Source organism: Lutra lutra, chromosome 5 (assembly GCF_902655055.1).
Source record: "Lutra lutra chromosome 5, mLutLut1.2, whole genome shotgun sequence".
In the NCBI taxonomy this organism is placed as follows: domain Eukaryota; kingdom Metazoa; phylum Chordata; class Mammalia; order Carnivora; family Mustelidae; genus Lutra; species Lutra lutra.
The window spans coordinates 22836057-22856684 of record NC_062282.1 but is presented as its reverse complement, the minus strand read 5'-3'; the positions used below and the strand labels follow the sequence as shown (position 1 = coordinate 22856684).

Below are 20628 nucleotides of genomic sequence, written 5' to 3'. Positions count from 1 at the left end.
TTTCAGCTGTTAGTTCTTGAAAGTTGTCTTTATTAGACAAAAGAAATGTAGAAATATTATACATAATAAAATAAATATTGTTATACATGATTTTTTTCTGACAGATATGACTTGAATTAAATGTCTAATCAAATAAACAAGAAAAAAGTCATAAATACCAGTGGTAGATAAGTCGATGAGTTAATTTTTCACATGATTAATAAACTTCCTAAAATTATTGTCATTCATTCTTTAAATATCTCATTTCTGAGAATGTGCAAAGAAATTATCTACTCACCCAGTTAAACACAAATCACATAGATTAAAATTAATTTGGATCTCTTGAGCTTTATTACTTAAATGTCTGCAGTTGGGCTCAATTTCGAGTGGGTCACTGAAATGTTATCATCCAGTAGTCAAGCTACTGCTCTACACCTTTCATTTCCCTCTGAATTAATTTTGTATGGAAACAAAGACAAAAAATACCACAGTCAGTCATGGAATTCATGATGTATATATTTTTTAGTTTCTTTGGGGAGACAATTTAGATTTATTTATGCTTAAATGAACTACATAAATAATGTAAATTAACTGGCAAACACTGTAACACTGTTTCTAAATGAAACCAGAGAACATATCTACAAAGACATAAACTACAGGAATGTTTCTCTAGAAAAGTGAGAAGACAGAAATGGAGAGGTGATGAAAGGGAGCTCCAGATGAGAGCACGAGGAAAACAAAAAACTGAGGGAGGCATCAGAGCTAACAAGGCCATTTGTGCAGAACCACTGTAATTCCTGGCCTGCCAAGAAGGCTGTGCTCCCATGTTTGTTTTGTTTTGTGTAATAGAAAACTTTATTTTAATCTACTATTCATATTTAATTTTAGAAAACTACTAGATAGATGCACTTCCCTCTAAGGTTTAATTTAATCTTTAGTTACCATTTTCCGAGATCTTTTCAATAGCTTATCCTGTATCTTAAAATATGCCCTGATGTGTACAGGTAAAGAGAGCCCCTGGAATCTTCCTACAAGACTGGACTGGAGATTGTGACCTGCTGACTCTTCAAACTAGAAACAAACATTTGTTCTTGGAATAATAAGACCCTTACTCACATCAATTAAGTCATCAAATCTGTGTAGTTGGACTGTTCTCTCAGGGGTTGGAGATAACCTCCTCTATGAAATCTATTTTGTACTTGCTGTTTGGAAATATATCTTTTTTTTTAAAAGATTTTATTTATATCTGATAGACAGAGATCACAAGTAGGTAGAGAGGAAGGCAGAGAAAGAGAGGGAAGCAGGCTTCCCGCTGAGCAGAGAGCCTGATGGGGGCTTGATCCCAGGACCCTGGGATGATGACCTGAGCCGAAGGCAGAGGTTTTAAGCCCCTGAGCCACCCAGGTGCCCCATATCTTTTTTTCTTTTTAAAGATTTTATTTATTTTAGAGAGAAAGAGTGGGGGGAGGGGCAGAGGGAGAGAGAGAATCTCAAGCAGACTCCCTGCTGAGCACAGAGCCTGATGCAGTGCTTATTCTCAGGAACCTAAGATTATGACTTGAGCTGAAACCAAGAGTGGGATACTTAACCAAATGAGCCACCCAAGCACCCCTGTGTTGATAGATAGCTAATGCCTCTTTGGCTTCAACTTCCAGAGTTTCAGATCGAAGATTTTTATAAATGAAAGCACAAGTATTTTTTGTGAAGGGATGTAGGTTCTCTTTTGTTAGCATCTGCTCATCAAGTTCCTTCTCAAGAACTAGGTCATAGGGGCACCTGGGTGGCTCAGTTGGTCAAGCAACTGGCTTTGGCTTAGGTCATGATCCCAGGTCCTGGGATCGAGTTCCGCATCGGGCTCTCTGCTCAGTAGGCAGTCTGCTTCTCCCTCTCCCTCTGCCTGCTGCTCTGCCTGCTGGTGCTCTTTCTCTCTCAATGTCAAGTAAATAAATAAAATCTTAAAAGTAAAATAAAACTACATCATAGCAGAAGTCTCCAGGAACTTCTGGAGCTCTGAACAAATTGAGCACTTCTTCTCCTTTAAATGCCGTCTTTGTCACGTAACCCGTCATCATGGCATAAAAATGTTCATAAACCTTACTCATTTCCATTGGATCATGATCTTTTTTGTTTTGTTTTGTTTTTAATTTTGACAGAGAGAGATCAGAAGTAGACGGAGAGGCAGGCAGAGAGAGGGAGAGAGGGAAGCAGGCTCCCCGCTGAGCAGAGAGCCGAGGCGGGGCTCGATCCCAGGACCCTGAGATTATGACCTGAGCCGAAGGCAGCGGCTTAACCCACTGAGCCACCCAGGCACCCCTGGATCATGATCTTTGAATGTAAAAATATTGGGGGGCACTTGTGCAGCTCGGTCAGTTAAGCATCTGCCTTCAGCTCAGGTCGTGGTCCTTGGGTCCTGGGATCGAGTGCTGCTTTGGACTCTCCGCTCACTGGGGAGCCTGCCTCTCCTTCTCCATCTGCCTGCCACTCTGCCTGCTTGTGCTCTCTCTCTCTCTAAGAAATAAATAAAATCTTTAAAAAAAAGGTAAGAAATTTAACTTTAGAGGCCTTGGTCAAAGGGTTGTACAGGTCCCAAAGGCGTCTGTCCACAAGAGCGGGATGGAGTTTCTGCAATCCCACCCACTTAAATGCATGACAAAGTGTCAAGAGTTGAAATGTTTCTGTTTATCACAAAGACAGTGCCAGCGTGATTTCTCAGGGTTGAACTTCAATCTTCTCAGTTGGTGGAATTAATGATAACTGCCTGTTTTTCTCTTTACTAAGGAGATCATTCTGCATTTCTATCAGCTGAGAAGTTGGCCACGTTGCTATAAATCTCTAGCCAGCCATCCCAAGATACCTACCACCAGGGGCTGCCTACCAGCACCAAAGCCTCCAGACCCCCATGGACATTGCCTCCTTTGCAATCCCTGTGCTCCCTATATTTTAGTCTCCTTAATGAAAATGTCAGTTATTTTCATAAAATTTTTTGTCAAATGACATTTATATGTAAACATGTATATATTTCTTCTTTCCCAAAATGTAAGCATTTTGGAATTATACGTTAATTATTAATTATGAACAGTTCAACTAATGAGAGACTTTAGAGCATCTAGGGATTAATTTTAACTCATGGTTCTTTGACAAGTTACTCTAAAATGAAATGGCTTCTAATTATTTTGAACTTTTACTTTTTCAGTCGCAAGGGATTTACTTTAAAAGCATTTTAAAACCATTTCTGAAACAAAGCAGCAGCCCACACACTTTTGGCTCTGTCCAGATATTTCATTAAGGCATAAATATTTCAGTTATCAAATAACAAGTCTCTACAATCTAGGGGATTGATTGCATACAAAATGCTTGATTTGTTTAAAGTGTACTTACAGTTACATAGTAAAAAAAAAATTACAAACCTATTTTTCAGAAGACAGGTCAGATCTTTATTTCTGCTCAAGGCCATTGTCCAATATTCTGTTAAAATAAACAATAATTTGAGAGAGATATGTTATTGTCTCATAAACAAGTAACAATTGAAATGAAAAAATACATAAAATTTTTATTTTATTTATTTTTTAAAGGTTTTATTTATTTATTTGACAGAGAGAGGGACAGAGAGCACAAGCAGAGGGAACAGCAGAAAGACAGAGAGAAGCAGGCTCCTCGCTGAGCAGGCAGCTTATCTTGGGGCTTGATCCTAGGACCTTGACTCAAGACCTGAGCTGAAGGCGGAGGCTTAAATGACTGAGTCACCCCGGTGCCCCAATACATAAAATTTTTAAAAACATAAAAATCTTCCTTCAAAACTTACTGAATGCAACCAAAAATTTTACTGGAGGAAAATTTATAATGTTAATGGAGTATGTTAGAAAAAGTATCTGGAGTAGAAGAAATTTAGCTAAGTTGTCAAATCAGTAACTTAAAAAATAAAATGTAAACGCAAAGAAAAATACAATAAATGAATTAAAATGAACAAATGTTATTAGAAATAAGTAACAGAATGAAATTTGGCTTTCTAAAATGACTCAGAAAGGGGCACCCGGGTGGCTCAGTGCATTAAGTGTCTGTCTTTGGCTCAGGTCATGATCCCAGGGTCCTGGATCAAGCCCCGTTTTGGACTCCCTGCTCAGCAGGAAAGTCTGCTTCTCTCTTCTCTCTGCTCCTGCCACCACTTGTGTTCTCTCTCTCTCTCACTCACTCTCCCTCTTAAATATATGAAAATTAAAAATAATAAAATGACTCAGAAGAAAGACTTTCAGAAGATGAGGAGGAAAAAAAGAAAGAAAGGAGTCATATATTAAAGCTAACACAGAAAAATAGGGCAAAACCAGAAAGAGTGGAATATTAAAAAAAGTACACATTATAAACAATTACATAACAATTTAGAAATAAAATGTGCCATGACTAGGAGACAACTCAATCAAAATTAACACACTAAAAATAAAAAAATCTAGATTGAACTTCAACTCAAAAATTTCACCAAATCTTTTTCCTCTACAGCTTTCCATTTCTTAGTAGAGAACAACTTCACTAATCTAATTGCTCAGGACAGAATACTTGGAAATATAATTACTTGGAAATATAAATATAAACATAAACATAAATACTTGGAAATATAATTGGTTTTAATGACTCACATGCAATTCTTCAGGAAGTCCCACTACTATGGCTTGTAAAATATGTTAAAAATTAGAGTGATAATTTGTTTCCTGTGTTACTAAACTGGTCCAAGTCTTAGTCATCTTTCACCAAGATTATTTCTATATCAACTGATTATTCTGTTTCCATCATTTCTCCCCATCTTCACCATCAATCTACCTAAAAACAGAGTAGTAGTCAGAGTAATAGTCATTAAATGCAAGTCAGCTCCTTGGAATTATAATAAATAGAGCATACTTCCCCATATATAATCAACTGGTATATATATGCCAGTTGATTATAAAGCTCACATGAAAAGATTAATATGAAATAATAGAAAAATCTGAAACCAGAATAAATAAAATTATCTTAGATTTTTCAGATTAGAAAACATATCATAAACAATTCTAATGACTGCAAACCTGAGAAACAGTAGACAGCCCATATATACTCCCAAGTAAACAGGGGAAATTTTTTGTATGTAATTAAGGTGGCATCTCAGCTAGTCGCAGAAAAGGTGAACTTTTTATGAAACAGTATTGGCAAATTTGGATCCTCATTTTGAAAAAGAAAGATTGATGGAATCGACTACATAAAATATATTATTCTAGAATAAACATCAAATGAATGCTACCTAAGTGTTAAAAAAATGAAATTATACAAGCAATAGAAGAAATACTGTGTAAATTTCCTTTGAATCTGGATGGGAGAGAAAACATTTTAATGATAAATACAAAAGTAAATAAACATACAATAAAAGGATCAATACACTGAGTTACATAAAACAATTGTATGGAAAAAAATAAGTAAAATATTACTTATGAAAAAATAAATGCAAAGTGGAACGTATATTTGCAAAGAATATAATAGAAAAAGACACAAACTCACAAATATGTAAATACAATTTAAATCACTTTGTTGATGTATGATGTATGATTAATATATGAAAAGCTATTTATATTTTTAGGACAAATTGTTACCTTTATATCAAAAAACCAATGTGCAGGGGTGCCTGGGTGGCTCAGTGGGTTAAAGCCTCTGCCTTTGGCTTAGGTCATGATCCTGGGGTCCTGGGACTGAGCCCCAATTGGGTTCTCTGCTCAGCAGGGAGCCTGCTTCCCTCCCTTTCTCTCTGCCTGCCTCTCTGCCTACTTGTGATTTATGTCTGTCAAATAAATAAAATCTTAAAAAAAATTTTTTTTTAAAAAGCAATGTGCAATTACATAGATAATATATATGTACTATGTAATTATATAGTTATCTATATACTATGTAATATATATACTATATTATAAAATATATAATAACAGAATATATAATATATTATAACACAATACAAATATACTATATATATTATATTTTTATGTACATAAAATCCAATTATTTGTTTTAAGGAAATAAAAAATAAGACATGAATATGTATTTGTGACCTCATTTTTGAAAAAAGAAAAGAAATGCACATCATAAACACAAAGCTAATTAAATTAAATCACTTATCCATAAGAACAGTAATGGGATAGTAGGGATTGAGAACGGAATGAGACTTTGATATTTGAATCTGTTAATTATTCCCAAAGTTAAACAATGCAATTAAATCTAAATTATATCAAACAAGAGGGAAAACTAAAATTAAATACAAGCAGAAAAATATAATATCAAATTAATAATATGCAGAGAATATATACATCTATGTACACACCAAGAATTAATTATTTCAAGTAACTTTGAATACCATACTTTGAATGTATTTCCTCTATGGGATATAGTTTGAAAGACAATAAAAGGAATCTTCAACTTGGAAGGTATGCTATTAGTGGTGATATTGGTGTAGCAATTCTAATTCTATTTTGTATACATTGCAAAAGGAAATAAAATACCTAGATCTAGGTGGGAGCTCAGATACTATATGGGGAAAAAGAGCTATAGACACCCATCAAAATAGAGAAGAAGACTCAGTTTTGATGGTGGAAGAGTTAGAATTAAAAGTAGTCATTTTAAATTCACAGATAAAAAGACAAATGAGTAGAAAACACAGGCCACCAACAAGGCCTAGAAACAATGATACCACTCTAATAGTGAGCAGGTCTAGACCCCAGTCAATTTTTCACAAACTGTCTGCAAGCTTCTTTAATAAAAAACTGATTTGGGTCTGGAGAATTATTTATATATATATATATATATATATATATATATATATATATATATACTAAGCCTCCAATAATTTTGTGTGTCAGAAATCAAGAATGTTTTCAAAAACTAATAGACACATATCAAAAAAATCCAAGTAGATGCTCAAGTTATTTAAATATTGCCCCTGGTATTTTCTTTGGTCTGCCATGGGCTTCAGTATCCTTTTAGAAACTACTGTGACAGGGTCTTCCCATTAGCTGTTCAATCTACTTGGAGTCCTTGTTAACCTACATCCCCCTTGCTCACTTCTAGGCTTGGCTCCAATGTCCTTTATCAGTTTAGACTTACTTTAATCCCCTACTCACAAGTTTACACATTCTAATTCTTATGATCCTTTTCAGCAGGATCTGTTTTTTTCCACTGCACTTATAATCTTCTAAAATGCTATGAAAATGAATTAGTTAACCTGATTTGTCCACCTCTCCCCACTCAAACTCCCCCCACACACTAAAATAAATGTTCATTAAAGCAAGTATTTTTTTTTGTCTGTTTTATTCACTGTTATTCATTATTCACTGTAGGCCTCACCTAATATTTAATGCCTGTCTTAAAATACATTCTCAATTACTATTTTTTCTTGAATAATTTTATTAACTCCCAAATCTCCATTTTGTTTATCACATTATAGTCACTTCTATCTGGTCATTTGCTATATGACATAGAAAAGGATTCTTTTCAGAAAACAAATATGTGTGTACAGTTTGATACTGAGTTATTTTTAATATATTTCCTTCTTTCACCACTTATTCCTAATAGGCAATCAATCTTGTCAATCCCTTCCTCTAAATGTCTTTAAATGTGTTATTTTATTTAGTTGCTAACTCCCACCTCCTTAGTTCTGGAACTCATCAACTCACACCTGTATTACTGAAATAGCCTCACTCTGGCAGCCGTACACAAATCTTTTCTGCATCATTCCTTCCTAAATGAGTGTTTAATTTCTGTAATAACAGCTTTCCAAATGTGACTTCCAAACTTAAAAATTATCAATGAGTTTCTACCCACTTATGAGATAATACTTTCAGTTTAACTTTCAAAACACTAAGTAGAATCTATTTCTACTTATATTTATCTCTTACCCTTGACTCATTCCATACCTTACATTCTGAGTGACTATAGGAATTTTATTTTGTTATATTTTATTTTAACTAATTAGTTTTTATTTTTATTTTGTGTTTTTGAATTCCAAATGACCAAGGCAAAACTAAAAGGAGACATTTTACGGGCAGACTCCAATTATCATAAGGGTCTAGAATTACATTGACAAAGAAGAAAGAATCCAAAACTTAAAAACAGGGGCACCTGGGTGGCTCAGTGGGTTAAGCCTCTGCCTTTGGCTCAGGTCATGATCTCAGGGTCCTGGGATCGAGTCCCGCATCGGGCTCTCTGCTTGGCAGGGAGCCTGATTCCTCCTCTCTCTCTGCCTGCCTCTCTGCCTACTTGTGATCTCTCTCTGCCAAATAAATAAATAAAATCTTTAAAAAAAACAAACAAAAAAAACCAACAAGACAAAAAACAAAACAAAACAAACTTCCTAAAAAAACAAAAAACAAAACAAAACAACGTCCTGGCTTCTAAACAACTCTATTGGGAATATAATTCAAAATTAATAGGAATTCAGAAGAACCTATCAAGGAAAGAGTGGGAAACAGTGCAAAAATGCAGTACCGAGTAGTTGCCTCTCTTATCTCAAAATACTATTTGAGAAGATATAGTAAATATTTCCGAAGACCATCATCTTGGGAACAAAAATGGAAGCACTTAATCATTTTTTTTCCAGTTGGTCAAAAATTCTCTCCGTGAATAATTAACTACCTTGCATTTCTAGATTTCATGGTCCTGTGAAAGGATACTGTGATATTGTACCAACATGAAGCTGATTGCGATCCCTGCAAAATTTGATGTTGCAGACGGATGGAAAACAAAAAACAAAAACAAAGACAAAAACAGGTAAAACTGAGAGAATCAGGTTGGACTGGATATGACTCATGCTTGCACTACTCAGATATATTCTGTCCTTTCTTTAAATTTAAACTACAACCGAGTAACATTAAAAATGGTAGCTCCCAAATCTTCAAAGACTTAATGCAAGAAGATTCCTGAAACAAGTCATTGTTTTGTTGCTAGAGCTTATGCAGAGAATATAAATTACATTCACCTCCCTCCTTTGACATTTGTTACATATTTTCCTCACATTTAGGCAGCACAACTTGGCTGGATTGCTCCCTTTTGGTATAACCGAAAGCCTAATCTCTGAGAGTTCTAAGGACATGGTTGCTTTTTGAGAATGAAGTTGCTGTAATTTCACATTATATGTTACTTATGAGCATAGAAGCATTAAAAAAAAGCCACAATTAATTCCATCGGTTTCAGACTGCCCCTACTCTGTAAAAGGAATTCTAGATTATTATGGTATCTGGAGTAAAATCAGTAAAGTATCCCTCGCGCCCTATTTTTTCTCCCCCTTCTGGCTGTTCATTTGCCTAAGGAACACGAAGTGATCAGGTGTTAGTCACAGACACAAGTTCATCAAACACCGAATAGTGTTCTTCGCAGAAGACAAGATCAAATCTTGTAGACTCTAAAGTTGCTGTGATAATAAGCACAATTTTTTTTTCAATTTCATCGTTAGGAGTGTTAGCATTTTTTGGCTCTTGAAACAGTTTTTAATAGATACTAGAGTGACTGCACTGTATATTGCCTGTTGGTTTAGCATCCTGGAGGAGAGACAGGACCCCTGCAGAGATTTTTCTGTAAGTTATAGCCTTAGCTAAGCTGTTTGAATGCCATTTAAGCATACTATTAGAATGGAAGTTTCTGAGGATATCATGTGTAGTAATACAAGTGCATTCTGAGCTGATGTTCCCATTATAACACTTCCTTTGACATTACAATACTTAATTATTTAGAGGCAAAATTAGGTAAAATATCACAGAAATAGAGACAACATCTTTTAAGTTCAGATTGTTAATGTTTTGAGAGGCAGTACAGTCAGTGAAAACAGACTCATTTTAAAACTTGCTGTCAAGTTGCTGTCCCTTTCACAAGGGAAGAGGTCTGATGACATCTATCTTTCACTCTCTGGAATTATACTGTATTAAAGGAACTGTGTTGGTTTCTATTCATGCAGGGTTGGACTACCCCCAGTGGCAATAGCTGAATTAGTCTTTATGAGAGAGAATTCATATTGGTAGGTACATGCACATCCTTTATGTCTGTCATGAGAACCAAATGTTTATGTTTAAAGGATTCTATATTTGTCTTTTTGATTGTTGAAGCCTCTTTAAGGGTGGATAGCTTCTGACAAGCATTAACGTAAGACACATTGTTGCATCTTATGTTCTCTCCTATATCCATTCATATCACTCCCAAATTGTTGTCCTTGATCTTTTAACCTTGCTACTAACAGCCAAGTCATTGACAGATGCCCAGATCATTGTATTCTGTCAAAAGAAGAGAATACCAGTTCATATCTAAAACTAAACATAGACATACACACACAAATCATTTCTTACTGGGGTTTTTAGAGAGCTAGACTTTAAAGGCATGAGCTTTCTGAGCCGAGCAAATGTGTCTTATGTAGGTTTGGAAGATATAACTTGAAGGATTAGTAGTTTTTCAGAGGTAAAAGCACATTGATATTAATTGTGGAGGTGTGATTACTCCCATGAATTGGTAAATTGGTTGACATTAGACACATGTTCGTTGGTGTGATTCCTTTCCGAGTTGGATGAGTTTCAAGAGCGAAAGCTTCAGTCACTTGGTAGTTTTCCAGAAATATATTAACTGTTTTTGTTTGTTTGCTTTTGTTTTTTCTTGTTTTGGTGGGGGGAAATACAAGAATTGAATACATTCTTTAAATCTTCGCTGGTGATTCTAAACTCTTACTCCTCTCTTCACCCTTTGGATGTGGTTTTGATTCTGATTTTCTCTTTGGAATGTGGGAGTGAGGTAATTTTCATGGGTTTCTGGTGATACTTTTTACAAAATGTTAATGAAGGACCTTATAAGCTATGCTAAAAAGTGATTTTTATCCTTCAGTCCAAAGGAGAGTATCAGAGGGTTCTATATGTATATGTATGATTGTATTTTACAATTTCTATTCTGCAAAGCAGAGAATAACTTGTCAGATAGCAAGTAGTGAATAAAGATAGAATCTGTTTTAATATTAAGAAGAGGGAAGATGGTGAATAGACAGACATAGTGGATGAAAGAAAGGAGGTAAGTGGATGAATTTAAGAAATGTTTCAGCTGGAAAAAAGGCAGGGAAGGCAGCGGAGGTGGGTCCAGATGCTCTGCAGGGGCTGGGGAGGGGAAGACCAAGCTGTCTACTGGCTGTGGGCAATTTGCTTGTGGGCTGCCACCAGCCATTGCCTTTCCACAGGGGCTGGAAGATAACTCACGCAGGTGGTGAGATTGAGAGGAGCTCTGTATTTTTCATAACAGATGCATTCAACAATTCGCAGGTTTGGGGATGTTTCTGTATTTGGTGAAATGTGTTCTTTAGCCCTTTTCCCCGAGCAGCCCTCAACTCTGCACGTTGGTGAGCTTGGGCGCGCCACCGTTGGGTAGGAGGATGATGGAAGTCGGCCCTGGGAACGAAACCCTCCCATTACTAGCTGAGGTGCTGTATTGTCTCCCTCTTTCAAAACCACCTCAGTCCCGAGGCCCCCTTATCCACCCTGCCCTCATGTCCCCTGTCTGGTCTCCAGGGGAGGGACTGAGGAGGCCCCAGCGAGCAGACTCAGGGCACCAGATGAAAGCAGAGCTGGCTCCTCCCCACCCACGGAAGTGCAAGCGACTGGCAGAGCGGAAAAGAAGCAGGAAAGGTAAAGCCACTATCAGCGCCACCTCTCCGCCACCGCGTTTGGGGTTCAAAACTGCCCTTGCAGTAGTAGTCCGCTGGGCACTCCTACTTCTCTTGGCCCTGAAGAGGAAATTCCCGGTTGGCAGGACAATTTGCATGTAAGGAACAGGGATTCCTTCTGTGGCAGTGATTAAAAGAGGGAGGGTTGGAGAGATGGTTTATCTCAAAGTAAAAAGGGAGAGGCCAAAAAATAAAGCAAGAGATTCCCCCACTACAATGGGAAAAAAAAAAAAAAAAAAAAAAAGTTTCAGGTTTGTTGCTGGTGGGATTTCAGAGCTGATTAAAAAGCCTAATGAACCAAATTAAAATGAGCATTTTTTTTTTTCCATCTGAGATTGGAAAAGTAGAAAGGAGTTGAAAAATGGGTAAAAGGAGCAGTAAGAAAAGAAGTTTAATTTTAAACATTGCATTCATTTTTTTATTTCTGTCATGGTAAATTACCATGAATTTAGTGACTTAAAATAACAGGTATGTATTATCTCACAGTTCTGTAGGTTAGAAGGCTTGGTTGGCTCCACAGTTTGTCTGATCAACATTTCACAAGGCCACAATCAGGGTGTCAGCCAGGCGCTTATCGTAAGGTGTTGAAAAGACTCAGCATTCAGATTCATTCAGGTTGTGGCCCAATTCTGGACCTTGTAGCTGTGTGAATGATGTCCCCATTTCCTCAGTTCCTGTCAGCCAGAGGTCAGTCTTTGCTCCTGGAGGCGTCTGCATTCCTTCTCATGCTTTCCTTATGGCAGCCTCTCCAGCAATGATGAGCAGAATCTCTCCCACCCTTGGACAACAACAACCCTCCTGCCATGGTTCTCTCACTGATTCTCTGCTTTTAAGGACTCATGCAATTACCTTGGATTTGCCCAGCTAATCTAGGATAATCCTCCTATTTTAAGGTCAGGTGCAGGCTTTTAACTTATTTCTTATCTATCTGGGCCCTCTGGAAAGAGAAATGACCTCAGTATAATCTCCTTGTGAGCGTGCTACAGATCAGCCTTTCTAGAAAAGATATTAATCTTATTTACCATCAGAAAGACAATGAAGAATTCTACTTATAAAATATTTTTGCAGCATATTCCTTCTGTAGGGAGCTTGTTGTAAAAAAAAAAATAAAGTGGAATTTGTAGATTTATGGAAATATGGTTCCTGAAATGGCTCCTTTGCATAATCATCCTTTTTTCATATCTTCTTAGAAAGTAACTTATCTTTTAAATCTGAAACTAAGCATGTTCCTATATGGGAGAAAAAGGCAATTTGGGAAGCTGTATCTGTGTTATCAGATTTCTTCGATTACACGATGGTTCATCTGATGAATGATGGTTCATCATTCATTCAGAAATTTACAAAAATTGATGCTGAGTGAGCAGCATTCATTATATTCTGACATAACTGATCAAATCATTTTTGTTTTGTGTGTGTATGAGTTCACCCAGAAAAGGATCAGTATAAAACCCTGGGGAAGCGGGGCACCTGGGTGGTTCAGTGGGTTAAGCCTCTGCCTTTGGCTCAGGTCATGATCCCAGGGTCCTGGGATCCAGCCCCAGATCAGGCTCTCTGCTCTGCGGGGAGCCTGGTTCCTCCTGCCTGTCTCTCTGCCTACCTGTGTTCTCTGTCTGTCAAATAAATAACAAACAAACAAACAAACAAACAAAAAAAAAAACAAAAAAAAAAAAACCCTGGGGGAAAAAAAATTCTTATAGAACAGTTGTAGAAAGAAGAATCTATTAAGAATTGGCCAGATATAGAGAATATTAAATGATAGTCTGTTTAACTTTTATGGTCAACTTGACTGGGCCACAGAGTACCTAGACATCTGGTTAAACATTATTCTGGGTACCCAGAATATCCTTATAAATCTCTCTTCCTCTCTCTACCTGGAAGCAAATGACTTGGAGTAGGAAAAAAAACCAAAACAAAAACAAAACAAGAAAAACAATTTACTCAGAAATGCATTGAAAAAGTAACTTAAATATATAATGTTACCTAATATTTACAGAAATTATTTCTGGGGTTTTATTTAACATCTCTTTCATTATACATAACATATTGATTTTGCTTTTCTTTTTAATCCTAATATAGATAGAAAGGATGGAAAGAGAATATTTAAAGTGAGAAATAGTCGATAATGTTAAATGTTACATCAATTTTGGTTACAAAAGAAAAATGGTAAAGGTGATTAGAGCAGAATGATGGGGTTCTCATGAGGCCAGTGAGAGAAAAGAAAGTGAAAGGGTGAAAATAATGTAGATAATTCTACTTACAAATTTGGCTTGTCTTCCTTTACTAGACTGCACAACCATCACAGAAGATAATCTCCAACCATTGTCTTTTTTATTCATCACTTTATTCTTAGCACCCAGGAAAAATGTAACACATATTTAAAAATATATTTTTTAACACTGTTTCATTTCCCAGCCATTGGCTATGTACTGTCTCATTTGCTCCTCAATGACCATGTCAAACAATCTTACTATGATTCATAAAAGGAAAGTGAATCTCAGGCAACTTTACTCACGAAACTAGTTAATTGTAGTTTGTGGATTGATCTCATATTTTCTTTTTATCTACTTATTAAAACGTTTTCACATGCAAACAAACATTTTTGAGTGGCATATATTGAAAGGTCTCTATTCAAGGGCACCTGGGTGGCTCAGTTGGTTAAGCTTCTGACTCTTTGCTCAGGTCATGATCTCAGAGTCATAAGATTGAGTCCTAAGTTGGGCTCAGTGCTCAGTGTGGAGTCTGCTTGAGAGTTTTTCTCTCCCTCGGCCCCTCCCCGAATTTATGCGCATGCTTTCTCTAAATAAATGAGTGAATAAATAAATAAATAAATGAAATCTTAAAACAAAGCCTGTATTCATAAAAGCTATGCATGATAACTGTCGGAAAATTTCAAGTATAGTAAGACAATGATGCAAATGATATACTATCTAATTTCAATATTCTTAGTCCTTTGGTTTTATTTATATATGTATTATATAAATAAATACAAATATTGCATATTATATATATTCAAATTATATTACCTGTCATTTAGCTACATAAATACCATATTACTTTGCCTTACTTACTAGATTAGATATTTTCTACCTGGAAACAAAGGCTTGAAGGAGAAAAAAAAAAGGAAACAAAAACAATTTACTCAAAATATAATGCAAAATTAATATGAAATGTACAAAGTTATTCAATATTTACTAAACTTATTTTTACATTTTAAAGGATTGATTAGTAAATACACTTTGCAACCAAATACTATAAAGAATAATTTTCAGAACAGCATCACTTTATATTTTATCATTACCCAGTGCACGTGTAAACTTAAGTGATGGGTCTGAAATGGAATAAAAATGAACCAGAGCATGAGGAAAGTGATGACTTCACAAGTTAGAGAAACTTATTTCAGAGATCACTGTGGTTTTTTATTAGGAATTTATGCTATATAATATTGACTCATTTGAAGCATTTAAATAACATAATAATGAAATAATGATAACAAAAGAAACATGCGCTTTCTTTCCTATAAACCAAGCACTATATTAGAAAGTGGTAAGAAAAATAAAATATCCTTCATCCACACATGCTTCAAAACTAGTAATAAAGCCAATTAAGCTCAACAATCTTTTGTTCAGTTTTAACTGAGTGCAATAAATTTTGCTAGGCACTCTGAGTAAAAAGCAATGATATACTTTCTCTCCCCTCCAGGAGATCTCAACTTACTGGCGGGGGGTGGGGGGCAGGAGGATATAGTGAAAAGAAAACTCTAATGAGTAATGTAGTGGTACAAAGAAATTTCAATAGGGGAACAAGGAAGGTGAATTTAAGGAAGGTGAATTTAATGCTGAGATAAATGATTAAGTGTGGAAACAGCTCATAAAGTGACTATTCTGGTACATGGTCTTGAAAAATATATTGATATATACTAGGCAGAGATTGACCTGGTGACGTGGACAGATGACAGATATACAGTCTTCTGAGGGTAGATGAATAGAATGAGGATAAAGAACAGGGCAGGTATAGTCTCCATGTCCAGAATGATAGACTGTCTACTGTAGCTTAGGCCTGGTGTGTGTGTGTGTGTGGATGTGTAGTGTGCAGTAAAGCAATTTGCTGGGTTTAAAAATTGTGGTCTAGGATTTTTAAAAATATGAATGAAAGACCTGATGTATCATGTTTGTTAAGTTCTCTGGTATAAATGCCCACCATGGCTGATTTCAGGCTACCGATGTGATGTCACTAAATACAGAGGCGGAATGAGATGCACCCAGCTGGCTTTATATATGAACTAGTTTCAGGTTATTGGATGTTTTCAGGTATGTGTGTGCCTGTGGGCATATGTAAGAGGGTTAGAAAGTAAATGGAGAAATGAGAAGACATAATATTGAGGACTGGGATCAAGTGCATAGAACACTGTTGGTGTAAAAAATTCAAATCTATTTCTCTGTCACATAAAAAAGATTCTGAAGATAACAGTCATAGGCTAATATAGTGGTTTCTACAAGGACTCAGGGCTTATCTCTATGCTCTGTTGTTTTTATAAATTAGCTTTAAAATATAAACATTATCTCTTAGTCCAAGGAAGTTACTTGAGCTTTATCATCACGACTTCTTTGCAGGCTAGGAAAATTAGGAAAGTTTCTTGTTTTAAAGGAAAAAGGACACATGTGGCACTTCTTATAATTTTCTGAAGTCCTATCCACACCTCTATTTCCATCTCATAGTCCAAATCTTAGTCACACTGAATATGTAAATGTAAGAAATGTAAGAGAGACTCGCGTGAATCTCATAGACTGGAAAATTGTAGCCTTAAATAAAAATCTCTAAAGAAGACCTCTAAATAAAGGGGATACAGTCAGGCAATTTGCAGTCTCTGCCAGAAGATATTATGGTAGAAAAACAAATTAGAAAACATGTCAGGGTCAGAATTAAACATCAAGACAGGAGAAGTAATATTATTCTATATCTGTAACAATGGGATTTTTACCTTCATTCCTTTTTAGGGTACTGCTTACCTCTGGTGGAAAGAATATTTGATTAGAGATACAGAAACTTTGTTATCTGAAATATTGCATGTCTTCTAGGATGACATTAGCAAGGAAATAATGTGGTTGCATTTCTGAAGACTGTGACAAGCCTAATGTCAGCTCTCTCAATATACAATTACATTTTGCTTTTGCCCCACCAAAATGAACTCAGAAATGATGTCTAAGATACTCTACTAACTTAGGATGGAACTTGGGAGATGGAAGTATCATTTCAAAGTAGAACGTATCGGGGTGCCCTGGGTGGCTCAGTTGGTTAGGTGGTGGACTCTTGATTTTAGGCTCAAGTCATTTATCTTAAGGTTGTGAGATCAAGCCAGGTGTCAGGCTCTGCACTGGGCATGGAGCCTGCTTAGGATTCTCTTTCTCTCTTTCCTTCTCCTCTACCTTTCCGTCTCTCTCCTAAAAAACCTAAATAAATAAATAAATAAACAAAATGTGGAATTTACTATAGAAATTGTGAAATAGTAAGAAGAAGGAAGGAGAAACAACCCAAAAGAAAGATAAGACTTTCAAACTGTGATGGTAGAAAGGAATTCTATGTGTACTTGTGATTACATAACAGTAAAAATCACCCTTCCAGTTACAAATTTTACTCAAAACATTTATGACATGGCTGTTATAAGTGAGCTCTTACATATGTAGCCTGAAGCCATTGAAGGTATTTGAGGAAAACAAAACAAAACAAAACAAATAGCAAAGTTTAAGTTTTAGCTTAGAAGCTTTATTCTGATGGCAGACTGTATAATTCATGTATTTTGAATAAGTAGACAATGGAGGCATGAAAATTCGTAAGGAATCAAACCCAACAACTCAGGAAGAAAATAATGAGCTGCAAATTAAGGCGAGAGTATTATTGCAAAGGGAAAGATGAAATAAAAAATCTTGTCAATTTGTATCACTAAGATTTACAAATAATTGGCTGTGGAAATTTGAAGAAAATGTATGTCAGCTTTCCTGTGTGGCTCCCTGATAGAACACAGGGCTGCGTGACAAGATAGAGAATGCATTGGGAAGGAAATATCTGTGGAAGAAAGAGGTACAATCAAATTGAGAAATATTTGTTTTTAAGAATTCGCTAAAATCTAATCCAGTAATCTGTAATTACTGGACAGATAAATACAGGTATGGAACTCAGTTTAGAAATGCAGATATTTAAAAAAGCATCCTGGAAGAATAGAAAATTGTTGGAAGTCAGTACCAAAGAATCATATGTAGCAGAGACGAGAAGGAGCAAAACCTGAAAATCGGGGAACTCTTCATTGGAAAGACCAAAGGCAGGGAGCTTGGGTGGCTCAGTCATTTAAGTGTCTGACTCTTGATTTCTGGTCAGGTCATGATCTCAGAGTCATGAGGTTTTGAGCCCTGCTTTAAACGTGGAACATGCTTAAGGTTCTCTCTCTCTCCCTCTCCCCCTCTTCTTCCCCCTCCCCTTCATAAATAAATAAATAAATAAATAAATAAATAAATAATAGAAAGAGAAAGACCAACAGAGAAAAGGGAGCTGCAAAGAGACAGGGAAGAAGCTGTGACGCCACAGTTAAAGGGACACTTCCTCTGCATAAAGTATTATATTTTGAATGCTCTGCTAATTCATTCCTATTTCTCATAAAAAACTTGAGGAAAGATATAAGAAAAACAATGAAAATGATTGACTGTACCAGTGCTCTTGATTTCATGCCTCAGAAAATGATTTTAAGAAACAGAGACAATCAGAGGTTCAGAGGAAGGACAAGAGGCTGGAGACCAGGTGCCAGAAGAACTACCTGATGTTCAACAACAAGAACAAAACACAAGTGCCTGTGTGGTGGCCCACACAGCATATGTCTCTGCAGTGACTTTCCGTTGGCCCTTCCACCTCCCGTCCTCAAAAGTTCCAGAGAAGAGATATGTTGCCCATGTTCACAATACATGCCTGTTCTGTGACTATGCTCCAAGAGGGAGCTGGAAAGACTGGCTTCCTGTAGGGCATTCCACAAAAGGGAGATGAGGGACAGTAGAGAAAGGAGGATATTCTGAGAAAATATGAGTGTTCATGACATGCTGAGTGCTTATATTATGCCCACACTGGGTTAAAGGATTAACGTGTATGTTCTGAGATAATTATCAAAATTTGTATGGCTTTAATATAATCTATGTACAGAAAATGAAACTAATGTTTAGAGAGATTAAGTACTCTAAAGTCACAGAATTTATAAATAGGACAAGAATGAAAATTCACCAAGTCCAGCTCCATATACAAATTTGACCAGGTTTGGATTTTTAAACTTTAATACTTCTCCATCTTATTAACTTGCCTCAGATAATTCAGCTACTTAGTGACTAAATGGTGACTAAAAACTGTTAACTACTCTCAGTATTAGGGAGTAGATAATAAAATATTCTCTCCTAAGTGCTTAGAAATAATGGGAATAAGAATTAGTGCTCAGGTTGAGATTATGAATTGAACATATAATGCATGGCATGATGAGGTAGCAGGATATTAAGTGATATGCTTCTGTTGTTTCAGAATTTTGGTTGAGATCCTTAAGATTAGAAAAAGCAATGTTACAAGGTTAAGTGATGGTCATAAGTTTATCATCCAATTTAAGAGTATATAAAAGGAAGTAAGAATACTGATCAAAAAAGTTTACATGGTGGACATTTATTTGGCAGAGGTTGGTTGAATGCTAAGTACTTTTATTCCTTCCTTTTTAGTGGGGATGTGAATGCATGCTTTCCTCCTCCTTGCCTCCAACCAAAAAAGGGAGTGATTTAAAGAGAAGCCATTGGAAACCATGACCTACACCAATCAGAGACTGTGGTATGCAGAATTAGTTAGTACCAGATCCCTTCTTGGATCATTCTGCACTTAAGGAACTTAATATGTCCTTACTTACGATAACAGAATGCAGAGAGAGCAACTTGACCTTCCAGATTTTGTCAGGTCTTCTCAAGATTCAGGTGTGGACCTCATGGAGGGTAGCTAAATTTGATTTATCTAGAAAATATTCCAACCCAAGTGAATCCAATGCCAGTGTGAGTCACCCTTGTATCAAAACACTATTGGGGAGTGTTTAGGAAAAGTGATCAGTAAGAAATCAAACCACTTGTATCAGAATTCTGGAAGGTTCTCAAAAAGGCCTTTAAAAAAAATTACAGAGCAATCCCATGAAGCAGAACACCTAGAAGACTCAGAGATCAGATTTTAACCAGCCTCCTCGCCCCTCCTTTCCTCTACTTCCTGTTACCATTCTAGAATCTAGAGACTAAAACTAAATGAGATAGAATAAAAGCGAAAGTCCAATAAATACAATAATCCCTTCAGGCCCCGCCCTGTTTTCACTGCAGGCATAAAACTAAGTTCAGGTGAAATTATGTTGGTGTGGAGAAAAAGCTTAAACTGAAGAAAAATTGAGGCTTTAATATTATACCTGATGGTGCTCTTTAGTATTGGAGAACCATATGGCTTGTTAGTAAATGAAGGTAAGTAGTAAAACTAAGAGATAAGCCTGAGCTTTTGAGTCAGGGAAAGATGATTTGAAGAACAACTTGAGAGTGAGAACAACAAAAAATAAAGTTGACTTCTGCTAGTTTACTACTCTAGCTTAGTCAATAAATCAGCTTTAGATATTAAAAAAAAAAAAACCTGAAAAAGACAAACTGGGTTTTCATCTGTGAGATATGACTGTGCATAAATTGAATTCATAAACATATCTAAAGTAAGACTAGGTCAACAATGGGAAATGGACATGGACATTGGCAAATGGTATTATAAAACATTAGGCCTAAGAAGATGAGAGAAAAGTTGGGAGGGGGAAGGATAATTAAGAAAATAATTAATTAGAAAAATGGTTATGATGATGTCTAAATATGATTAAGATGCTTATGTGGGAAACACTCCACTAAACCTTATGATAGAGTCACTTATTGTAATCCTTTCAAAAG

At 36.1% G+C, this 20628-nt stretch overlaps 1 pseudogene; it reads right to left on the bottom strand.

Annotated features, from left to right (window-relative positions):
• Positions 1 to 906: 906 nt before the first annotated feature.
• On the bottom strand, positions 907 to 2772 carry LOC125101117 (39S ribosomal protein L39, mitochondrial-like; annotated as a pseudogene).
• Between the last annotated feature and the right edge of the window lie 17856 nt (positions 2773 to 20628).